This window comes from Theropithecus gelada, chromosome 5, assembly GCF_003255815.1.
Source record: "Theropithecus gelada isolate Dixy chromosome 5, Tgel_1.0, whole genome shotgun sequence".
NCBI classification, from domain to species: domain Eukaryota; kingdom Metazoa; phylum Chordata; class Mammalia; order Primates; family Cercopithecidae; genus Theropithecus; species Theropithecus gelada.
The window spans coordinates 39,443,171-39,466,228 of record NC_037672.1 but is presented as its reverse complement, the minus strand read 5'-3'; the positions used below and the strand labels follow the sequence as shown (position 1 = coordinate 39,466,228).

The window sequence follows — 23,058 nt, the reverse complement described above, 5'->3', positions numbered from 1 at the left end:
TGATCCACCCACCTCGGTCTCCCAAAGTGCTGGGATTACAGGTGTGAGCCACCCTACCTGGCCCTTTTTTTTTTTTTTTGAGATGGAGTTTTGTTCTGTCCCCCAGGCTGGAGTGCAGTGGCGCAATCTCGGCTCACTGCAACCTCCACCTCCCAGGTTCAAGAGATTCTCCTGCTTCAGCCTCCCAAGTGGCTGAGATTACAGGCACCCACCACCATGCCCGGCTACTTTTTTGTATTTTTAGTAGAGAAGGGGTTTCACCATGTTGGCCAGACTGGTCTTGAACTCCTGACCTCAGGTGATCCACCTGTCTTGGCCTCCCAAAGTGTTGGGATTATAGGCGGGAGCCACCACACCTGGCAATACCACACTTTCAAGATTGAGCCTATGTTGAGTCTGAAATTTTATCAAAGGGAAGAAAGACTCTGGGGAAAAAAATCTAAAACTAACCATTTCTAGACACTTGTCATTCCTTGTTTCCCTTTATTTCATTAGGAAAATCCATATTTGGTACAATCTTTTAGTTTAGTTTTTCTTTTTTCTTTTCTTTCTTTTTTTTTGAGACAGAGTCTTACTCTGTCACCCAGGCTGGAGTACAGTGGCTCGATCTCGGCTTACTGCAGCCTCTGCCTCCCAGGTTCAGGCGATTCTTCTGCCTCAACCTCCCGAGTAACTGGAGCTATAGGCACCTGCCACTACACCTGGCTAAGTTTGTATTGTTAGTAGAGATGAGGTTTCACCATTTGGCTAGGCTGGTCTCAAACTCCTGACCTCAAGTGATCTGCCCACCTTGGCTTCCTAAAGTACTGAGATTACAGGCATGAGCCACTGCGCCTGGCCCGATTTAGTATTTCCATGAGGAATTGTAAGAAACTAAGATCAACAAAGGCTACACTGGCTCCTTCTGTTAGGGGTTCTTATGGTTTCATGATAGTTTATTGACAGATCTAGTCATGCATCACATTCAGTCCTGAATAACTTGGCCCACGTTTCTGGCATTTTAAACTCTGCTGCTATTAAATGTGATATGATAATAATGCTTCTATGTCAGGTTGGCTGTATTAGGCATATAATTGAGTAACGTCTTTACAAGAGTTCTTGTTTGTTATCTGCTGCTTCTGTCCTTTAGACTACAAGTTCTTCTTGATTTGTAAAATGTCATGAGGCTGAAATTTCTGGGGACAATAATAGGTCCCAAATGAAAACGCATTTCGCAACATGCCATAATGCCTAAGAGGCAGGCCTGCTGTCTTTTCTGAACAGAGCTGTATGGCTTTGTTAAGAAATGGGTAGGTGACAACCTTTCAAGGTGATTCTGGTGGCTGTGCCAGAAAAGTCACATGCGTAGGAGCTCGGAGTCAGAACTACGTGGGCAACCTGGAGGAACCTTCATAGAGACTTGGGCCATATATGGCTGGTTTTGCTTTTTGCGGGATGAAATAAAAACTGAATGTGTATAGATTAGCCCAATGATAATGAAAAATCCTTCAGTTGTCTAGCAGCTCAAGATCTTAAGTAAGGCAATAACACAGTCCCCACAGCAGCCAAAATTAATGCCATCAATTCTATCAGGACCTCACTCAGTGCCTGTTGACTCTTTGTATTTTTTAGTAGAGACAGGATTTCACCATGTTGGCCAGTCTGATTTCAAACCCCTGACCTCAGATGATCCACCCGTCTCAGCCTCCCAAAGTGTTGCAATTACAGGCATGAGCTGTCACGCCCGTCCCCCTATTGACTGTTAGTTTAGACATCTTTCAATAACATTTCTGGTTTCTCAGTGCATAATATATCACGACTCTTTCTTTTCTTCTTTCTACTTGGCTAATGACCGTTAAGCAAGCATGCACACGTGGACTCATTCATTCAGTCAGTACTTACTAATGGCTCACTCTGGGATAGGGTCTCACCTCTCGGTTCTTGAATGTCACCTCTTCAAGGTGACCTTCCCAGGTCCCCTAAAGGAGGTCCTCTAATTTTGCCCTCAAAACACACACTGTATTTGTTTATGCTTGCCTCTTTTGCTAAAATATTAAGTTCCCTTAGGTCATGGATTGTGAGTGTCTAACTTGCTACAGTATCCCCAGTGCTTAGAATATACCATGCGTTCAAAATTATGTACCAGATATATGAATAAATTAATGAAAGGAAACAAATGGGAAGGAAGGGATGATTAGAGGCAGGCACACAACAGTGAGAAATAGGGCATATAACAAAGGGGTAAAACTGCTGCCTTCCAATCCAGAAGCAATGGACCCCAAACCCATTGCCCCATCTCAGCTCTACCATGTACGTTTCTTTACTTTTTTTTTTTTGAGATGGAGTTTTACTCTTGTTGCCCAGGCTGGAGTTCAATGGTGCAATCTTGGCTAATTGCAGCCTCTCCCTCCCAGGTTCAAGCAATTCTCCTTCCTCAGCCTCCCAGGTAGCCTCCCATGTGCCATCGTGCCTGGCTGATTTGGTATTTTAGTAGAGACAGGGTTTTACCATGTTGGTCAACCTGGTCTTGAACTCCTGACCTCAAGTGATCCAGCCTCCCAAAGTGCTGGGATTACAGGCGTGAGCCACTGCACCTGGCCAGTTTCTTTACTTTTTAAAAATTTTATAGAGACAGGGTCTCACTATGTTGCCCAGACTGGTCTCAAATTCCTGGGCTCAAGTAATTCTCCCACCTAGGCCGCCCAAACTGTCGGGATTATAGGTGTGAGCCACTGCAAGTTACCGACCATGTAAATTTCTGTGGATAACCTTGGTTCACCAAGAAGAATGTGCTTTGTAGCCTCTGTTTGAAATGATAGTGAGGAGTACAAATCATTTTAGAAATATTTTTACCCAAGAAAGTAATAGTGTGTTTGCTTAAATGTAGTTATTTAGAAAATAATATTTGGAAAATATCCTACACAAGTGAAGTCTACAATTATGAAGCACCAATTAATTTATCATTCAGAGAAAATATTAAATCAAATAATCGCTTTGGAAAAATATTAATTAATTAATTTATTTATTTATTTATTTTGAGATGGAGGCTCACTCTGTTGCCCAGGCTGGAGAGCAGTGGCGCAATCTTAGCTCACTACAACCTCAGCTTCCCAAGTTCAAGGAATTCTTCTGCCTCAGCCTCCCAAGTAGCTGGGATGACAGGCACGCGCCACCACGCCTGGCTAATTTTTGCATTTTTAGTAGAGATGGGGTTTCACCATGTTGGCCAGACTGGTCTCAAACTCCTGACCTCAGGTGATCCGCCCACCTTGGCCTACCAAAGTGCTGGGATTATAGGCGTGGGCCACTACGCCTGGCCGAAAACATGTTATTTTAAATATTCATTGAAGTATATAACATAAAGGCAGTAAACTGCACAACTGTTAAGTATACAGCTTGATGAATTTTTACATATATATGTACCTGTGGAACCACCACCCAGATTAAGGCACAGAATATTTTCATCATCTCAGTATCCTCGTACCTCTCCTCCCATTATCCCCTCATCCCAAGGTAACCACCATTCTGACTTGTATCACCTTTGGCTATTCTTACTTCATTAAGATGGAATCAGACAGTATGTACTCTTTTGTATCTGGCCTCTCACTCACCCTTTATCAGTGATGCTCATCCATAGTTTCATGTGGTTATAATTTATCCTGTGGTTGCTGCGTAGTATTCCTTTGTAAGAACAGACCACAGTGCAGAGAATTTTCAGGAATTAAAAACATGACTATATGAGCTGAAAATCATTCCCTATCTGTGCCAGCTCTTTGAAGCGAAGTGATCTCTTAAGGTGGGATGGAAATATTATGACCTGAAAGGGTGGAAGGAAAGAAGTCTGTTTCTGGGAGTGTATTTGCTAAGTGCTCTACGCTGGCTGTTTGTTTAGCTGCAATAATTACCCTAGAAGGTGACTGCTGCTGTTTTGTACATGAGGAAACTAAGCATGAGAAAAGTTTTATGACTTTACAATGAGGCTGAACAAAACATGAAAATTGTTAGTTACACCAGAGGGCAGTCCCGTCCTGGCAAAGACAATGCCAGAACGCTGTGGAGGCTCTGCCACCTCCGATTCCTGAGGCTCAGCTTTTACATACTGCAGACGTTTCTTTTCTTTTTGAGATGGGATTTCGCTTTTGTTGCCCAGGGTGCAATGGGACGATCTCGGCTCACTGCAACCTCCGCCTCCTGGGTTCAAGCTATTCTCCTGCCTCAGCCTCCCAAGCAGCTGGGATTACAGACATGCGCCACCATGCCTGGCTAATTTGCAGACTTTTCTATCTTCTGTTGGAGAGCTGGTCAGCCACCTGACTTTTTTTTCTTAGGTCATTTTGTCTCTTTGTCCCTTCAAATTTGTTTTGTTTTTAAAATAAGACTTGTTCTGGACTTTTTTTTTTTTTTTTTTGAGATGGAGTCTCGCTCTGTCACCCAGGCTGGAGTGCAGTGGCTCAATCTTGGCTCACTGCAACCTCTGCCTCCCAGGTTCAAGCAGTTCCTTGTCTCAGCCTCCTGAGTAGCTGGGATTACAGGTGCACTCTACCATGCCCGGCTAATTTTTTTATTTTTAGTAGAGACGGGGTTTCACCATCTTGGCCAGGCTGGTCTTGAACTCCTGACTTCATGATTCACCTGCCTCAGCCTCCCAAAGTGTTGAGATTATAGGTGTGAGCCACTGCACCCAGCCCTAGCTCTGGAATTTTAAATTTTTGCTTATGAGTAATTGTTATTTTCAGACACACATGGTATTAATATATTCAAAAACTTTTATTTAGCAATTTTTGAATTTCTTTTTTTTTTAAGATCAGGTTTTAGTGTGTATACGTAAGGAAATATTTAATCATCATAGGAAAGTTAGGTGAATTTCAAGTCAGAATTACTGAGAAGTTTCCTGGGAGTCAGTTATCATGTGTTTTAAAGTGGAGTTTATGGCAGTGCTTAAGGCCAGGTGTGGTGGCTTATGCCTGTAATCCCAACACTTTGGGAGGCCGAGGCTGATGGATCACCTGAGGTTAGGAGTTCGAGACCAGCCTGACCAACCTGGTAAAACCGTATCTCTACTAAAAATACAAAAATTTGCTGGATGTGGTGGCATATGCCTTTGATCCCAGCTACTCAGGAGGCTGAGGCAGGAGAATTGCTTGAACCCGGGAGGCGTAGATTGCAGTGAGCCAAGATCGCACCACTGCACTCCAGCCTGGGCAACAGAGCAGAATCTGTGTTTTTGGTAGAGATGGGGTTTCGCCATGTCGGCCAGGCTGGTTTCGAACTTTTGACCTCAAGTGATTCGCCTGCCGCAGTCTCCCAAAGTGCTGACATTATAGGCATGAGCCACCACGCCTGGCTGAGACTTTTTTGAAGGAAAATTGGAGAGAGGCATTCAAGGCACTGCTTGTTTGGCTCCATCTGAATCATTCTCTTCCTCCAACAAAGAGCAAAGTATTTAGGTAGCATAAGAAGCAGAATCAACTGGTTTCTAGCACCCAAGATAGGTACAAATGTCCCTGGCACTCAGGATGGTCTCAGAGACACTGAGTCAGCCAGAAGGTAACTTGGAAGCCAGCTGAGTACAAAAGCCGTTGCCATAAGGTTGACCTCATGCTCGTCTTGTCCTGCGTAACAGAATGAAAGAGCCAGTCAGCAATGGAGCCCTCTGCCCTTCCCAGTGCAGTGGCTTTCTCAGTATAGAACTTTTACCTTTTCCACAAAGATTCCAACCGTGGGTGGTTATTGTTGGGGTTAATTGAGATAATATGCAGTGTATGAAAGTATCTGGCACATCACAGGTGTCCAGTAGATCTCAGTTTGCCTTGCCTTTGAACAGGATTCCATGGAGGGAAGTTTGCATACATAAACGGAACCGGACTCTTACTTAATAGTGAATTCAAGACATTGAACATTGTCCCAGGTGGCATTCTTTTCCCTTGAGGATTGTGAAACATTTAAATTAGCCATTGTTTAAGTAAGCGCCAACGCTGTCAATCACAACTGCAAACCTGGACTTGGAGTAGAAACAAAACAAAGACTTTTATTCTGCTCTTCCAATAAAATGGCTTCTTACTGTAAAGCCATAAGAAATACCTACTCTTTCATTTTTTAATAAGAGTATTAGAGCAATTTGTCTGTACCATCACTGCTGTTGTTTGATAATAGATAGGTCAGAGAAAGACTGTATAATGAAGATTACAGCTCACTGCCCACCCAACTCCCAATGAAGATTGACTTGTCATATGATAAGGGCTTTTTTTGCTACATAAAATGACAAGTAAGCTGTTTGTTTTTTTGAGACAGAGTCTTGCTCTGTCGCCCAGGCTCTGGTAGCGTGGTCTCGCTCACTGCAACGTCTGCTTCCTGGGTTCAAGTGATTCTCCTGTCTCAGCCTCCTGAGTAGCTGGGGACTACAGGTGCACACCACAATAACCAGCTAATTTTTTTTTTTTTTTTTTTGCATTTTTAGTAGAGACAGGGTTTCACTATGTTGGCCAGGCTAGTCTCGAACTCCTGACCTCTGTGATCCACCCACCTCGGCCTCCCAAAGTGCTGGGATTACAGGCGTGAGCCACCATGTCCAGCCAAAAATATATATTTTTTTAAATTCTAGGAAATAACGTTGATTTGGATATAGAAAAATTAAATACCAGGGAATGCTGGCTTATAAATTTTAGTCCAGCATCTTTTTTTGTTACACTTTTTTTTTTTTTAGATGAAGTCTTACTCTGTTGCCCAGGCTGGAGTGCAATGGCACGATCTCGGCTCACTGCAATTTCTGCCTCCCAGGTTCAAGCGATTCCCCTGCCTCAGCCTCCTGAGTAGCTGGGAACACGGGCACATATCACCATGCCTGGCTAATTTGTGTGTTTTCAGTAGAGACAGGGTTTTACCATGTTGGCCAGGCTGGTCTTGAACTCCTGGCCTCAAGTGATCACCCGCCCGTCTCAGACTCCCAAAGTGCTGGGATTATAGACGTGAGCCACTGTGCCCAGCCTTTCTTTCTTTTTTTTTTTCTTTCTAGACACAAGATCTTGCTTTGTCACCCAGTCTGGAGTGCAGTGGTGCAATTACAGCCACTGTGGCCTCAAATTCCTGGCCTCAAGCAATTCTCTTACCTTAGCCTCCTGAGCAGCTGGGACTACAGGCATGCAGCACCATGCCTAACTGATAGCCCAGCAACTTTTAAAGATAAAAATCTTTATCTTTGCATAAAGGAAAATTAAGGAATCTTGTACTTATTCTGAGAAACAAAATACAAACAACAATTTTTTGTCTTCAGAGGTTGGCAGTCCTTGGTCCTCCGCGAGTACTTCTTGGTAAAGAATCTGCCATTGGCAGATATCTCACAAATGACTTATATCTAGGCCATACAAAAACCATGACCAAAAATAAGGAATGTGAATAGAATGTGGACAAATTAAATGGTGATAATTTTTGGTGGGTGGGACTTTCAACACAAATAAGTAATCCAATATTTTTTTAATTTAATTTCTATTAACAAGGTCTTATCATAGAAGCTGAGGTGGGGAGGGGAGTAGAAATAAACAGTCTAATTCACAAAAGAAAAATACTGGTTTACAACCTCACAAATAACCTGCAAATTAAAACAACAGTGAGGGTCAGGTATGGTGGCTCAAGCCTGTAATCCTAGCACTTCAGGAAGCCGAGGCGGGTGGATCACTTGAGGTCAGGAGTTCGAGACCAGCCTGGCCAGCATGGTGAAACCCTGTCTGTACTAAAAATACAAAGAGATTAGTCAGGTGTGGTGGTGGGCGCCTGTAATCCCAGCTACTGGGGAGGCTGAGGCAGGAGAATTGCTTGAAACTGGGAGGTGGAGGTTTCAGTGAGCTGAGATCACACCACTGCACTGTAGACTGGGTGACACAGCAAGACTCCATCTCAAAAAAAAAGGAAACAACAGAGAGGTACCATTTCCCTTCCATGAAAGACCCCAGCTTACTCATACATGCCTGATGGCCACACAAATAAGTATGCCTTATTCAGAAAACAGCATGTCAATGTGTGTCAAGAACCTTAAAAATGCTTAACTCATTTAAGCATTTGCAATATCCCCACTAATGGAATTCTGTTCCAAAGACAGAATGCAAAATAGCAAACCATCTCTGAAGAATCTGAGCACTCTAATTCCCACACATAATGAGAGCATATACCATTTCATTAAAAAAATTTTTTTTTTCACTTTTTTTTTTTTCCAAGGTGGGGGTCTCACTATGTTGCCCAGGCTGGCCTGGAACTCCTGAATTCAAGCAATCCTCCCACCTCGGCCTCCCAAAGTGCTGGAATTACAGGTGTGAGCCACCATGCTCAGCCTAATTTCATTTTTAATTATGCTTATTTTCATGTCCTCTTTTGCTTCCCTATGGTCTTTAATATGAAATCTCTGGCCATACCTCTGTGTGTGTGTGTGTATGTATGTGTGTATGTGTGTGTGTATATGTCTGTGTGTAATATATTTACTATATTCTTTCTCTCCCCCCTCTTGAGGCCCTTCCATGCTTTCCATGAGTTTCTTATATAATGAGAAGCAGCATATAATACATATTATTTCTAAAAATAACTGAAATAATTAAAAGCCTTCTGCTGGCAAATCTACAAGACAATGACAGTAAACTCTGTCCAAGGTGAGGGGCAGCAGCGAGGGGTAACCACAGTCACTCTCTCTGCTGCCCTTCGCCTTCACCTTTTTGACCTTCCAATGGACACTGCTAGTAGCACTTCTCAAACTTGAATCCTCTGAATCTTTTCAGAATGTCCAGGACTGGCATTGCTGGTACCCACTCTTCCTCTTTCTCTCTTGCCCTCCCTTAGAGGCAAACCTGCAAATCACCTTTCATGAATAATCCCCTCATCCATGGTGTGAAGTACACCTTCTCTTCCCAATGCCCACCACCTACTAATGGCCATCAGCACCTCCAAAAGCATCTACCCAGCCGCCTTCCACCTTGAGGCCACCTGTCAGGAGAGTCCTTTGCCTAATGCAGACTCATCATACTCCTGTGACAGTTTTTCTTTCTTCTCAGCTTTAGGTTCTGATTTCATGTCTTTGTAGTGCTTGTTTCAACGATAGGAAGTGAAGGAGGAGGGAAGATACAAATGTCAGACTTTAGTCACTGGTTCTGAGCCTGTGCTGTAACACCGTCCTCTGTCTGTCCAGGCTTAACAAATTCAACTATTTTCTTTTTCCATTCTTTTTTTTTTTTGTACAGACAGGGTTGTACAATGTTATACTATGTTGACAAGGATGGTCTTGAACTCCTAGCCTCAAAGAATCATCTTGCCTTGGCCTCCCAAAGTGCTGGGATTGTAGGCATGAGCCACCACGCCCAGCCCTCTTTTCTTCAGACAGGGTTTTGCTCTCTCAACCCAGGCTGGAGTACAGCAGTGCGATTACTCCTCACTGCAGCCTCAACCTCCTGGGCTCAAGTGATCTTCCTGCCTCAACCTCCTGAATAGCTGGAGCTACAGGTGCACGTCACCATGCCCGGCTGACTCTGGCTGACTTTTAAATGTTTTTGTAAAGATGGGGTTTCCCCATGTTGCCCAGGCTGGTCTTGAACTCCTGGGCTCAAGCAATCTTCCTGCCTCAGCCTCCCAAAATGCTGGGATTATAGGCCTGAGCCACTGTGCCCAGCAAATTCAACTCTTCTCAAGTTCTGTGTCATTGAAGTCTTACTGATTCACAAGCACACTCATTGGCCTCTCTTCCTCACCTCCTCTCACCCCTCCCTACCAGAGAGATGGGAAAAGCTCTGTCTTAGCTGGGAAAACATTTCTCAACAGCATTCAGGGAGTTCAGTCCACTTCCTCCTTCATGCTTGACTTCCCTTCAATTCAGACCAGGCTGTATTCACCAACTGACGTTCTGGACTCCATTTTTTGAACAGAATAATAAGGACACATCAAACAAATTTGCTGTGGGAAATGTGTCAACATGAAAACAATATAACAGTTGATTTGTCCAATGTGACTTACCCACCCTTGTCATCCAAGAAGCCAGGCAGTCCAACCTGCTTTAGACCTATGTCAGAAACAGTTACAAAATGCTCAAGCTTGGCCTCTGTAAATTCGTTCTGTTGAGCTGACTGGCCCGTATGGAGGTTCTAGACCATGTTAGTGTTCAGGTCTCCATGGATGGAAACCTTCAGGCAGGCCAAGCGGGAGATGGGTGGAAGAAGATATGTGTATTCGAGGGCCTCGCTGTGGGGCTTGTGGTGGTGTTGAATGGGTAATTAATGTCAGCGTCAGGAAGGGAATTCTGCCTCTGGACAAGAACTAAAAGACTGAAAATAGGTCACTTGAGTTTCTGAGCTTTATTTCACTCTCATCTGAGCATCTGTTGACTCTTGAGAAAAGTTGATCACACATTTCTAATAGTGTATTAAAGCATACTGGAAGCTTCTGCTCACCATTGCAATGGAAAAGGCACTAGTTAGATTAGCTCATCCACAGGGTGGGTGCAGCATTTCTAAGACTTACTGATCTAACTCTGCCCCAAATCTCGTTCTTCTGTCCAGGAGCTGCGCTATGAACGCAGACCTGTGTTGTCCAATATGGTAGCCCATAGCTGCGTGCAATGCCAAGGCTTCGGGGCATGTGCGTATCAGTGGCTATTGTATTAGACGGTGCAGATACAGAGTGTTTCCATCATTACAGAAAGCTCTGTTGGACGGCACTGGCCTAGATACTTGTTTTCAGCATCTGACTATGTGAAGTATGGGCCGTGTATCTCTCCACCCTCTGAGGTTATAACTATGAGCAGCTGAACCTAAATGGGTGTTGCATACTCATCCTCTTTCTGCTTTCCACATCTTCTTTGTCATCCAACTTTTTTTTTTTTAATCATCCAAATTTTATTACAACCTTTGTCTTCATATTTCTACATAAGATGATAAATGAAGCCATCAGCTAGCTGATCTTCATGCAGCATTTGGACTCTGAGTTAAAACTTCAGTCACCTGGGATCACTTGTTTTATATTGCTGTTATTTTTTTAACATTGAGGAACTTAATGAAGAACATAAGCATTGCCAGTGGCCAGTTTAAATATTGACTTGCAGATATTTTTTCAAAACTTAGAACTTGAAATTCAGAAACAAGTGAAACCTGAGTAAGAGACGTGATAGAAAACCAAAGAATGTCACGACCACGGTCAGTGTTTTCTGTGATAGATTTGTTACTGAAAAAATTGTGGTTAAAGGAACATCTGGTAAGTCAATCAGGTTTTAAATGTTACTGAAAAAATTGGGTTAAAGGAACATCTGGTAAGTCAATCAGGTTTTAAATGTATTGAGAAAGCATAAGAACATGTGCTAAATCATTTTGATAAATGACTTCTAATTCATTTATTTGATAAACTACCTTCTCATTCATTTGGTAAAATTCAGAAGTTTATGTGCAATGTTAAAGTTTATGTGCAAAAAAAAGCCATTTTGCACATAGGCTATACCTATGACCAATTCATTAAATACAAAATTAAGGCAAGTTGTTTAGGGTCAAGTAGATGAAACTTTTATTTGGAGATAGGGTCTTGCTTTATCACCCAGGCACAATCATGGCTCACTGCAGCGTCGACCTGCTGGGCTCAGGTGATTCTCCTGCCTCAGCCTCCAGAATAGTTGGGACCATGGGCACACACCACCACGCCCAGTTAATGTTTGTACTTTTTGTAGAGACGGGGTTTCACCTTGTTGCCCAGGCTTTTCTCGAACTCCTGGATTCAAGCATTTTGCCCACCTCGGCCTCCGGAAGTGCTGGGATTACAGGCATGAGCCACTGAGTCCAGCCCTCTTTGAGACGAAATCTAACCCTTGTTGCCCAGGCTGGAGTGCAGTCGCACGATCTCAGCTCACTGCAACCTCCACCTCCAGGGTTCAAGTGATTCTGCTGCCTCAGCCTCCTAAGTAGCTGGGATTATAGGCACACACCACCATGCCCGGCTAATTTTGTATTTTTAGTAGAACGGGGTTTCACTCTGTTGGCGAGGCTGGTCTTGAACTCCTGGCCTCAGGTGATCCACCCACCTCGGCTTCCGACAGTGCTGGGATTACAGGTGTGAGCCATCGCTGCCAGCCTATTTTTTAATGTCACAACGGGATATGTTAGAATTTTAAATACAAAGGTGTTTTAGGGATTTATGTTATCTTTATGCTAAAAAACGTTTGTAGAGGGTTATAATTATATTATTATGGATCTTGCAAAAGAGAGGCATTAAGCACACATCTATGGAATGAATGAGCGAATGAATGAGTGAGTGAATACTCTATAATATGATTAACCTAATGGTTCTAAGACCTGCAGTTGTGACCTGTGTTTATCTAATTTATTCCAAGGAGTCATAGAACTTAATTATTTAAATTCTAATAACAGGCTGTAATTCTAATTACAGTGCCTCACGCCTGTAATCCCAGCACTTTGGGAGGCCGAAGCGGCTGCCGGATCATGAGGTCAGGAGTTCAAGACAAGCCTGGCCAACATGGTGAAACCCTGTCTCTACTAAAAATACAAAAATTAGCTGGACGTGGTGGCATGTGTCTGTAATCTCAGCTGCTCGGGAGGCTGAGGCAGGAGAATCACTTGAAGCTGGGAGGCAGAGGTTGCAGTGAGCCAAGATCGTGCCATTGCACTCCAGCCTGGGCGACAGAGTGAGACTCCATCTCAAAATAAATAAATAAATACATAAATAAATAAATAAATAAAATAAAACAAAATTCTAATAATTGAAATTAGATTTACCTTAATTTTATAAAAGAAAATCTATATCCTAACCTACTTTTAATGAAATAGGAGTGCCATTACATCAATCACAGAATGTTATTTCAAAACCTTAAGAGAACTTTGACTAGCCCTCTGTGTTTTGCACTCTTCGTGTAAGTATGTACTAACTGGTTTTGTTTTTTAAAAATTGCAAACATGTTGAATTTTAGAGGGAATAAAATACAAATTCCAATATACCCATCACACAGATTTCTTAGCTATTAAGGTTTTGCTACACTGTGCCATCTATCACTCCTCTTTCCATTCAGCTAAGTCTTCTTTTATTTATTTATTTATTTATTTATTTATTTATTTTTAATTATTTATTTTTTGAGACGGAGTCTCGCTCTGTTGCCCAGGCAGGAGTGCAGTGGCCGGATCTCAGCTCACTGCAAGCTCCGCCTCCCGGGTTCACGCCATTCTCCTGCCTCAGCCTCCCAAGTAGCTGGGACTACAGGCGCCTGCCACCTCGCCCGGCTAGTTTTTTGTATTTTTTAGTAGAGACGGGGTTTCACCGTGTTAGCCAGGATGGTCTCGATCTCTTGACCTCGTGATCCACCCGTCTCGGCCTCCCAAAGTGCTGGGATTACAGGCTTGAGCAACCACGCCCGGCCTATTTATTTTTGAGACGGAGTTTCGCTCTTGTTGCCGAGGCTGGAGTGCAGTGGTGCAATCTTGGCTCACTGCAACCTCTGCCTCCCAGATTCAAGCCATTCTCCTGCTTCAGCCTCCCGAGTAGCTGGAATTACAGGCATGTGCCACCATGCCCGGCTAATTTTTAGTAGAGACGGGGTTTCTCCATGTTGGTCAGGCTGTAACACCTCCAGTTTGTAAAGGCACCAAATCACAGTCACATATATACATTGTGTTAGAAGTGAAAACTTGTATTTTTAGGCACTATGTATAAATGCCTTATACCTTCTTGCAATCAAAAGCTAGGACATCAATTGTCATACTTAACAATTTTTTTTTTTTTTAATTTGAGATGGAGTCTCTCTCTGTTGTCCAGGCTGGAGTGCAATGGCACAATATTGGCTCACTGCAACCTCTGCCTTCTGGTTTCAAGCGATTCTCGTGCCTTAGCCTCCTGAGTAGCTGGGACTACAGGCAAGCACCACCATGCCAAGCTAATTTTTGTATTATTAGTAGAGACAGGTTTCCCCATGTTGGCCAGGCTGGTCTCAACCTCCTGACCTCAGGTGATCCCTCCCAAAGTGCAGGGATTATAGGCATCAGCCACCGCGCCTGGCCAATACTTAGCAATTTTTAATAGAATGCTGTACTATAATGTGCTCTCCAAGAATTCCTAAGAGGAATTCCTAAATTTACCAGTAATATAAGTATCTTCAGGAAAGGGAATTTAAAGAAGCATCTATGTTATGTAACCGGTATTCTGGGGTGTGCATTACTGGAAGGCTCACCTCTGGTTATATGGCCCAAACCAATTGTATATTCATCAAACTAAGGAGAACCAGCTTGTTCGGTGAAGTATGATCGTTTTACATATGGACATTAGAATTTTGAAGTTGGTCTGCTAACAGCTTTCAACATTTGTCTCTGCTTTTAAACAAGCACTTGCATTTTATTTGCAAAATAAAGGAGGCTTACTTTGGTTTTTTTTTTTTTTTTTTTTTTTTTTTTTTTTTTTTTTTTTGAGACGGAGTCTCGCTCTGTCGCCCAGGCTGGAGTACAGTGGCCGGATCTCAGCTCACTGCAAGCTCCGCCTCCCAGGTTTATGCCATTCTCCTGCCTCAGCCTCCCGAGTAGCTGGGACTACAGGCGCCCGCCACCTCGCCCGGCTAGTTTTTTGTATTTTTTAGTAGAGACGGGGTTTCACCGTGTTAGCCAGGATGGTCTCGATCTCCTGACCTCGTGATCCGCCCGTCTCGGCCTCCCAAAGTGCTGGGATTACAGGTTTGAGCCATACTTTGGTTTTGTTTTTGTTTTTGAGACAGAGTCTTGCTCTGTCCTCCAGGCTGGAGGACAGTGGTGTGATCATGGCCCAATGAAACCTTGACCTGCCAGGCTCCCAGGCTCAAGTGATCCTCCTGCCTCAGCCTTCCAAGTAGCTGGAGCTGTAGTCATGTGCCACCACAGCTGACTAATTTTTTTTTTTTTTTAAATATTCTGTAGAGACAGGGTCTCCCTATGTTGCCCAGGCTGGTCTTGAACTCCTGGGCTCAAGCTATCCTCCTGCCTCAGCCTCCTAAAGTACTGGGAGTACCGTCAAGAGCCCCTGTGCCTGGCCAGAGAGGCTTACTTTGAATTCATAAGTATTTTTCTGGTTTTTGCTAGTTTTTATTTTTATTTATTTATTTAAAATTTTTTAAAAATTTATTTATTAGAGACAGGGTCTCATCTTGTTGCCCAGGCTGCAGTGCAGCCTTGACTTCCCGGACTCAAGCCGTCCTCCAGCCTCAGCCTCATGAACAGCTGGGACTACAGACCACACACTACCAAACCCAACTAATTTTTAATTTTTTGTAGAGAAGGGGATTGCACTGTGTTGGCCAGGCTGGTCTCGAACTTCTGGGCTCAAGCGATCCTCCACCTTGTCCTCTCAAAGTGCTGGGATTACAGATGTGAGCCACCATGACCGACCCTTTGCTAGTTAATTTAAATAGTCATGTATTTGTACACATGGCAGGATATTAGAAGGATATGAACTGAAAGTACTTTGGATTTTGTCAGAAGCAGGAAAAAAGTAAAGCCAGAAGTAAAGACACACCGAAGTGAGGGACCATCTTTATAGTGGAGAGGGGTCGAACTTGGGAGTTCAGGCCAGCCGGGATTCAGATCTTGCTGTGTCTTGGACAAATTCTTTAACAGCTCCATCTTTCTTTCTTTCTTTCTCTTTCTTTTCTTTCTTTCTTTCTTTCTTTCTTTCTTTCTTTCTTTCTTTCTTTCTTTCTTTCTTTCTTTCTTTCTTTCTTTCTTTCCTTCTTTCCTTCTTTCCTTCTTTCCTTCTTTCCTTCTTTCCTTCTTTCTCTTTCTCTCTTTCTCTCCTTTTCTTTTCTTTTTTTTTCTTTCTTTCGAGATGAGTTTTGCTCTTATTGCCCAGGCTGGAGTACAGTGGCGTGATCTTGGCTCACTGCAACCTCCGCCTCCTAGGTTCAAGTGATTCTCCTGCCTCAGCCTCCTGAGTAGCTGGGATTATAGGGCATGTGCCACCACGCCCGGCTAATTTTTGTATTTTTAGTAGAGATGGGGTTTCACCATGTTGGTCAGGCTGGTCTCGAACTCCTGAGCTCGGGTGATCTGCCCACCTTGGCCTCCCAAAGCGCTGGAATTACAGACGTGAGCCACTGTGCCTGGACATTTTTCTATTTCTTGTGCTAATAGCAGGAATGGTACTACTTTCCAGTCCAGGGTGGCTGTAAAGATTAGAGATTATGTATGTAATGTGCTTTGTACAGCTTGACACACAGTAAACTTTGAACAGTGATCGCTGTAGTTATCTGCTGGTAGAGAGGAAACAGAGTAGCCTAGGTAGCCATTTTGGTTGGTAGCCATTTTGGTTATAGCCAAAATTGGCTGAACAATTGCAATGGTTGGATAAAGCGTTTATATGAATGTCTGCATAGACAAGTGATTTTTTTTTTTTTTTTTTTTCAGCCTTGGCTACACATTAGACTCATCTGGCTGGGGCAGTGTTAGAGGGTGCTTTTAAAAACTCTTGCAGCCCAGGACCCTATAAAGATTCTAGGTTTGTGTGTGTGTGTGTCTGTGTGTGTGTGTGTTTAAGTTCTCTAGCCAAGCTACAGAATAGTTTAGACCAAGTGACAGTTTGGAAGCCATCACTCCTGCTGGTAGCCTTGCTTTGATTTGTGAGTGAGCCGCTGCGTAACCCACACAACACAGGTGCTGATCTGGTTTAACCCTAGTCAAAAAGTCTTACGAATTTTCCACACTTTCCTGTAAAAGTTGCCTCCTTGTGGGTTTTGTTCTTTACTCTTGTCCGCTCTCTCTGCCTTTTTTATCAGAGGGAAGCAGGAGAAGGCAGATGAAATAAAAGGGAATAGAAAGATGGGGATGATCAATTGTTTCTTAGTCCTTTGAGCCATCTCAATTAACACTGTCCGCACATTAGGCACAGACAAGGGATCGACAGGCAAGAGGGCTTTTCAGGGCAGCACGTAAGCGGCAATCAGCTATAATCAGTGAAAAAGGTTCTCTCCATGAATTTGAGGATTTTCTGTTAGCTTTTACTACAGAGGAAAGGGAGAGAGAGAGCGCACGCAATGTGACCACTTTTCAGAAGTTATAAATAAGGAACCTCCAGGAGGAGCCCTCTTTGATTGCAATGTGCTTTGTCAATTTTCAGTCTGAATGCTAGCACGCCTCTTCAAAGAAATGTTAGATTAGCACCACTCTTCTGTTATCCCAAAAACTCTGTAGAAATTATTAGATGTCCTTTTCAGTACAGGGAAAGAGTCATAAACTTTTTTGAGTCATCTCTTTTTTGAGATGGAATTTCACTCTTGTCACCCAGGCTGGAGTGCAGTGTTGTGATCTTGGCTCGCTGCAACCTCTGCCTTCTGGGTTCAAGCGATTCTCCTGCCTCAGCCTCCCAAGTAGCTGGGACCACAGGTACCTGCCACCACACCTGGCTAATTTTTGTATTTTTAATGGAGACGGAGTTTCACCATGTTGGCCAGGCTGTTCTCCAACTCCTGGCCTCAAGTGATCCACCTGCCTCAGGCTCCCAAGGGGATTACAGACGTGAGCCACCCTGTCTGGCTGAGTAAAGTTTTAGGGAACAAATTGAGGAGGGAAAATGACAATTTTTCATGAGACCTGGAAAAATAGATAGGAAGAGTGGATCAGATGAGATTTCTGTGGGACCTTGGTCATCCCATCCCCGTAGTAATATATACCAAGGAAGAGCCAGAGTGAGGCCCTTTGTTAATTCAGACCTTTTGGCTGCAAGTAATAGAAACCTAATCCAAACTAGTTTAAGGGCTGGGCATGGTGGGGCATGCCTGTAGTCCCAGCTACTCAGGAGACTGAGGCAGGAGGTTCGCCTGAGCTGGAGAATTCAAGACTAGCCTAGGCAACATAGTGAGACTCCTATCTCTAAAAATAAAGAAAATTTTAAAAGTAGCTTAAGGAATCAATCGACAAATGAATGCATCAGTTTATGTTTATACATATATATTTACCTAACTGGAAATTCCAAAGCACGCAGCATGACATGCTTTGGTCATCAGGACTGTTTTTCTCTATGTGTTCTCTGTGTTGGTTTTATTTTCTACTATTCCTAAGGAAAACCTATAGCAATCCCATCTGCAGGATGAGAAATTCCCCCAAAGGACTCTGATTCACACTCATGGTATCACACCTGGACCTGTCCCTAGCTTCTGGGGCTTGGAGGGGTCTGTTATTGGGAGACTTGGGAAGGTGAGTACGCAGGAGAAAGCAGATACGCGCTACACCTGAGAGCCCTCTCCTCAATGTGGTGCTTTTATTGATCTCTGGTTTCGGAATCTCCACATCCTACCCCACAGACTCAGTTGCCCCCAAAGCTGAATGACACCTTGTTCCTTGCCCTCCCACAGATTACTGACTGTCCGGATTATTTCTGTACAGCTAAGCCACTCGGTAAATGGTAGCTTTAGCAAGATATTGCGCTGAGAACACTAAGTATTTGACTTGTCTCTACAGAAAAACTTTATCATTTCTTGTTTTCACCAAGGGGAAGTCATTTCTAAATATCTAGTTCTAGAAATTAGCATACAAGTACAGGAAAGGTCTGATCAGAAGGGACTCATGTTAACATTATCTCACTGCTTTATTTCAAGAACAAGAAAACTTCTGAAGCAATGACTGGGTGGGGTGGGGAGGGTGGATAAATGCAACATGCCGTTCTGCCGAGTATTATTGAGAACTTGTTTTGTCTTTCCGAGTCATCTGTAAACTTGTTGTAAGTTCGATTTTGTGTCTCTGTTACCTGGTATCACATAGAAGGGGGTCAATAAATATGTGTCTATTGAAGGAAGAATCAAGAATTTCTGACCATTGTTCTTTGGCAAAGTTAGAATTATCGGTTAAAATACACAATATTAACCCTAAGACATCAACATTAGTTTGTTATATAATAAATTTATTATAATTAATATCCTTTCTTTTTGAGACAGAGTCTCACTCTGTTGCCCAGGCTGGAGTGCAGTGGTGCGATCATGGCTCACTGCAATCTCTGCCTCCTGGGTTCAAGCAACTCTCGTACCTCAACCTCCGGAGTAGCTGGGATGACAGGCGTGCACCACCATGCCTGGCTAATTTTTTTTTTTTTTTTTTTTTCCAGACAGAGCCTCACTCTGTCACCCAGGCTGGAGTGCAATGGCGTGATCCTAGCCACTGCAACCTCCGCCTCCCAGGTTCAAGGAATTCTTCTGCCTCAGCCTCCCAAGTAGCTGGGATTACATGTGCCCACCACCATGCCTGGCTAATTTTTGTATGTTTGGTAGAGACAGGGTTTCACCATGTTGACCAGGCTGGTCTCAAACTCCCGACCTCAGGTGATCTGCCCGTCTCAGCCTCCCAAAGTGCTGGGATTATAGGTGTGAGCCTCCGTGCCAGGCCAAAACATACAAATTTTATTTTCTGCGTTCCTATGGCTCTTTGTGAAGAAAGAACTTCACATTCTTTGAACACTTACCATATGCCAAGCGTTCTGTGGATACATTGTCTTACTGAAGTCTTACATCCACCCCAGAATGCCTTCTTCCTCCTTCTCAACCATGAAGAGAATCCCTCCCACCTCCTTAATACCACCTGTCATGGCCTTTATCACACTGCATTGGAATTGGTTTGCATTTCTATATCTCCTACTACACTATGAGTTTTTCAGTGACAGTCTATATGTCATTCAGGTTGTAACCTCAGCATCCAGCTCATAGGGGGAACCCTATAAATATTTCTTAAAACTGGGTATTGTGTGATCTTTGTTTCACAAATTTGACATCGTAGGCTTGCCTGGAGTTCCTAAGTGGAAAGCGACAGGGCTAGTTTTTGAGCTTCTCTGTGCCACATTCCAAAGCCTGTTTTCTTTCTGTCTCCTTTGCCTAATGTTTGCTTTGTTTAGCTTGGTCGCTTGGGAATATTGGAAAGCAACATTGAGATAATGAGGGTGATGGAGGAGGGGAAGTGGAAGGGGAGAAGATGCAGGGGAGTTGCTGCCTGCCGAGGCTGGGAAGGGAGGCTAATTATGCATTGCTCAGTTAAGCGATGCTCCAGCCCCCTGATTCCCATCCTCATCACACTTCACACTCATGTGCACACACACATACACACACACACACACCCCATCAGGGACAGGTCATGGAGGGAGTGCTGAGTGAACAGGGACCAGGAAAGCATTTTCTTGGAAAGCTATTCACTGTGAGAACAAAGAGCTGGGACACAAAGCCAGGCAGCCATTGGGACATAAAAATTGTGTCCTAAGGAAACTTCTTTAAGATAATTCTGCATGGTGAGGTTTTTAGTGATAAGGTTCTAGTCTGAAATGAAATTAGGGGAGAACATGGAACATGGACATCCTGGCATCCACAGCTGCATGCCTGAGCTTTATTCCTTGGAAACAATGATCAGAACAGGAGAGGTGTCACGGGACGCAGGGTCTTGCTCTGTCACCTAGGCTGGAGTGCAGTGGCACAGTCATGGCTCACTGCAGCCTCATCCTCCAGGGCTGAAGTGATTCTCCCACCTCAGCCTCCGAAGTAGCTGGGACTGCAGGCGCATACCCCCAGACCTGGCTATGTTTTTGTATTTTCATAGAGATGAGGTTTCGCCATGTTGCCCAGGCTGGTCTCGAACTCCTGAGCTCAAGTGATCTGCCCATCTCTGCCTCCCAAAGTGCTGGGATTACAGGCGTGAGCCACCATGCCTAGCCTTTTTTTAAGGTTCAGGTTTTAAATCAGAACCTTTATTGCCTGACTAATCACTGAAATTCTTAAGATAAGCTCGATGTTGCAATAGCTGCCTTCTTGGGTTTATGTGTTGTCCTTTTACAGAATCCATGCCTGAATCTGCAGTATGCAATTTTTAGGTGTCCTATATGACCAGTCCTGGTGGTGTTCCAACTTTTAGCCTTGATACTTCAGTTATACTTTCTCTTGCACTTGGCAATGTAGCCACATTTGCCACAGGTTGACTTCTGAAGGTGGTAGGCTTTAGAGCCACAGTGGTGGCACATCGTGTGCATCTTATTGCGATGCTTTCCAGACGATGATGTTCTCTTCGTCATTTGGCTTCTGCAGCTGAGACCAAAGAGTGTGTGTAGCTTTAGAGAAATGTCTGTTCAGACTCTACTTATCTTTAAGTTGGGTTATTTGTCTTCTTCATTATTGAGTTGTAGGAGTTCTTTATACATTCTAGATACAAGGCTATCATCAAATATACAATCTGCAATTATTTTCTCTCATTTTGTAAGTTGTCTTTCCTTTCTTAATTGTGTTGTTTGAGAAACAAAGCTTTCCATTTTGACAAAGGCCAATTTCATTATTTTTTCTTTTACTGCTTGTGTTTATCATATTTGAAACATGTCATATCTAAAAGGCTGCTGCCTACCTGAACTAAGGTCATGAAGATTTATACCCATGTTTTCTTCCAAGAGTTTTACCGTTTTAGCTCTTATTAGGTGGTTGATCTATAATGATTTAATTTTTGTATATGATATGAATGAGGGGTCCAACTTTATTCTTTTGCATTGTGGATATCCAGTTATTAAAGCATAATTTCTTCAAAAGACTATTCCCATCAAATAGTCTTGGCACCCTTGTCCAGAATGGATTGACCACACGTGTATGTTTTGGGTTTTCTCCCCTGAACTCTCATTTTGAATCCATTGTCTTATGGTCATCCTTATGCCAGTACCATGCTGCCCACCCTCCCCGCACCTTATGGTTTTCCCCTAAGATTTCCACATCCTATATACACTGTCTTGTTTACTGTAGCTTTGTAGTAAATTTTGAAACCTGGAAGGGTGAATCCTTGAGCTTTGTTCTTTTTCAAGTTTGTTTTGGCTATTCTGGGCCCCTTGAATTTCTCTATGAATTTTAGGATCCATTTGTCAATTTTTTTCCGAAAAACTAGCTGAAATTTTGATGGGAATATTGTGTTGACTCTGTAGATAAGGTGGAGGAGTACTGTCGTTTTAGCAGTGTTAAGTCTTCTATTCATGAACAAGCAGTGTCTTTCCATTTATGTAGATTTTTTTTTTCTGTTTTTTTTTTTTGTGTGTGTGTGAGACAGAGTCTCACTTGTCAGGCTGGAGTGCAGTGGCGCGATCTTGCCTCACTGCAACTTCCGCCTCCCAGGTTCAAGTGATTCTTGTGTCTTGGCCAGGTGCCACCATGCCCAGCTAATTTTTGTATTTTTAATAGATGGCCTAGATCTTTGATTTCTTTGAACAACGTTTTGTAGTTTTAACACTTGTATTATTTTTGATGCTATTGTAGATGAAATTGCTTTGTTAATTTTATATTTTAGTTTGTTCATTGCTCGTGGATAGAAATTTATCATTGATTTTTCTATATTGCTTTTATGTCCCACAACCTCGTTGAACTTGATTATTAGTTCTAATAATTTTTTAATGGATTCCTTAGGTTTTTGCATATAATTGACTATGTCATCTATGAATATAGTTTTATTTCTCCCTTTCCCGTATGGATCCCCTTTCTTTTTTTCTTTTTTTTCTCCTAATTATCCTGGCTGGAAACAAGTACAGCGTTGCATATAGAAGTTATGAGAGTTCACATCCTCATTGCTGTTCCTATGGGAAGATCATTCAGTCTTTTCCACATTAAGTGTATTAGTCACGGGTTTTTTGTAGATGTTATTTATCAGATTGAAGAAGTTCCCTTCTGCTTTAATATGTTGAGTGTTTTAGTTATGAAAGGTTGGTGCGTTGTATCAAATGCTTTTCTGGGATCTATTCAGATTATTGTGTATAGTTTTTGTCTTTTGTTGATATGGTGTATTGCATTGATTGATTTTCATCTGTCAAGCTATCTTGCATTTCTGGGATAAATCAGACTTGGTCATGTTGCTGAATTCAGTTTGTTAGTATTTAGTTGTGTATTATTAAAAAGTCCAAATGCATAAGACGCGTTGATTTGTCGTTTTCTTATATCTTTGTCTGTATTTTGTATGCCTATAATACTGGCCTCATTGGGAAGTGTTCTAGTCCTTTCTATTTTTTGGAAGAATTTGTGAAGGATTGTTGGTAATTAGACTTTAAAACATTTGATAGAATCCTCCAGATAAGCCATCTGTTCTTGGGCTTTTCTTTGTGGAAAATGTTTGTGATACAAAT

At 42.9% G+C, this 23,058-nt stretch overlaps 1 protein-coding gene and 1 pseudogene across 4 annotated transcripts in view; one reads left to right on the top strand and one right to left on the bottom strand.

Moving 5' to 3' along the window:
- The window catches only part of RBM47 (RNA binding motif protein 47), a 206,562-nt gene that overhangs the window by 117,142 nt on the left and 66,362 nt on the right, over nucleotides 1-23,058 (top strand). The window lies entirely within an intron of this gene.
- Nucleotides 20,363-20,988, bottom strand: LOC112624424 (annotated as a pseudogene).